Source organism: Canis lupus, chromosome 14, assembly GCF_011100685.1.
Source record: "Canis lupus familiaris isolate Mischka breed German Shepherd chromosome 14, alternate assembly UU_Cfam_GSD_1.0, whole genome shotgun sequence".
Lineage (NCBI taxonomy): Eukaryota > Metazoa > Chordata > Mammalia > Carnivora > Canidae > Canis > Canis lupus.
In genome coordinates, this window is record NC_049235.1 from 34346179 (window position 1) to 34348439 (window position 2261).

Sequence of the window (2261 nt, forward strand, 5' to 3'; positions counted from 1 at the left end):
CATCTCCCAGGAAGGCATTTATGGAATCAGTATACCTGGGACCTGTGGTACAAGAGGGAAAGTGGGGAATCCATTTAAGGAAACAGGGCATACCATCTTTTCCATAAGTGGTAACCATGAAATGTACTGTTGATTAAAAGATTTCTCACATGTTTGTCTAAACTATCAAGTTCTTGAGCTACAAAGGCATTCCACCTAACTGCTTTTCCTAGAGCTCCTTTCTTATTCCAGTGGAGAGAGAAGAATGAATCTGCTGAATACTACCATCTATACTTCAGTGTTGTTTTTAAGATTGTATTTATTTATTTGTGGGGGGTTGGGGGGGCAGGGTTGGAGAAACAGACTCCCTGCTGAGCAGGGAGCTTGATGCAGGGCTTGATTCCAGGACCCTGGGATCATGACCTGAGCTGAAGGTAGATGCGTAACCGACTGAGCCCCCCAGGTGCCCCTGGTTTTGTTTTGTTTTATTTTGTTTTTAATGTAACAGTTATTTAATTAGTTTTTTGTAAGAAATTTGGAACATCAATTTGTGAAGGTAAATTCCATTTGTGAGAGAAACCACAGAGCAGAGGTAACCATGGAGCTGAGGAACAGCCTTTATTTTTTGCAGAATTTGTGAGTCCATAGCTTTTTGCTCAACCCTGTGCTGGTGTTGCTCTTTCTCTGGGTCAAACATTTCACTTCCTGGTGTCTGAGCTTTCAAAGCTTCTTCTTCCTAAAGTAAGGATCAGTGAGATGTTCAGGGATTTTCACACTACTGATAGCAATTTTGGTGGAGGTGGCAATGATAAATTGCCGGTATGTTCTGCACAGAGAAACTCAATTGAATATCAGAGGCACAGTCACAAGTAGCAAGCCACTGCTCAGCTGCTTCAGGAAACCATCCTCTTGCTTCTGTTGTGCCCACTGAGAATGATCAGAATGCTGTTGAGAGTGGAACTAGCTCAAAGTTTTCTCACATGCTAACTGAAGAGATATTTGCCGCAGCTCAACACCTTTCAAGACACATCTTCATAAAGTAACATCTAGGCATTTTGCAAAGTTTAACTACTGAACCACCATGCTTATCACCACCAACTGGAAGGAGTGCCCAAATAAATGGATGCTTTAGATAACACAGGAAAGAGAGGCAATACTAACATAATTTAAATAACATTCCAAACTGTATTCCAAAATTGCATGACATAAAGTTTAGAAGAATTTCTGGTTCAAGTTAAAAAAGAAAAGATATACAAAAAAGGAAAAGACCAACATCAGAATTTCCACCACTAGAAGCAAAGAGATTCCTGCCGAAAATTCCTACTTTATTATTATTATTATTATTATTATTATTATTATTATTATTTTCAATCTCATCGTCTAATGTTTATTTATTTCATCATTTTCACAATGTATTATGGATGATACAAAGTAAGTCTGTGTAATAACAGGGAAGATGGGATCTATTTTATACTTATAATAATAATGCACAATCAGACGGGTTGTCTTTGTTGGTCAAGTCAAACATTTAGCAAATGGAAGAACTACGTTAGCATCCATGTCTCCTAATGCTTAAAATTACACTAAGTTGATAAGAGCTATGCTAATAGTTGAGTGATTTATGGGATGGAAGGGATCATTTTAATTTAATGCCACTATTAAGTAATTGTAACATGGGGGGAATAAAAAGTAAGGTGGAATGAGACAAATTTTCTGAAGAAAGAATTAATGTTAAAGGAAAGAAGAAAAGATTTCAAGAATTATCTGTATAGTGCTGATTCAAACAGATCCACTTTTCCAATATCTCTCCTGTCCATTGGTCCGCAAAGTGCTGGTAGCAGGTAACAAAAAAAAAAAAACTTGATAAAAAGACTTTATTCAGTATGGGCTGGTTCATAGAATGAGGGGATACAAAAGGCCCCCAAAGGAAGAAAGATATTACTAATTCAAGGATTTCAATGAATCATTCTGAATTATTTCTCTAATCAGAGCAATGAATGAACTGTCTAATCTATGAGTAAAAATTAGGTGGCTAAATATTCCAGGATTACAAATAGCCAAGTTATCTAATTTCCTTGAATAATTACTTATTCATTTATTCAATTTCCAACTAACTGAATAATCATTATCTAGAGAGATTATAAAAATAAAAATTCTAAATTTTGATATTGTACTATGGTTATGCAAGATGTTACCATTGGGAGAAACTGGCTGAAGGGTACAACATGGCACTCACTTAACATTTTTTTTTTGCAACTTGTAAACTTACAATAATTTCAAAA

At 35.9% G+C, this 2261-nt stretch overlaps 1 pseudogene; it reads right to left on the bottom strand.

Moving 5' to 3' along the window:
* Nucleotides 1–487: 487 nt before the first annotated feature.
* LOC119865828 lies at nt 488–1796 on the bottom strand (annotated as a pseudogene).
* Between the last annotated feature and the right edge of the window lie 465 nt (nt 1797–2261).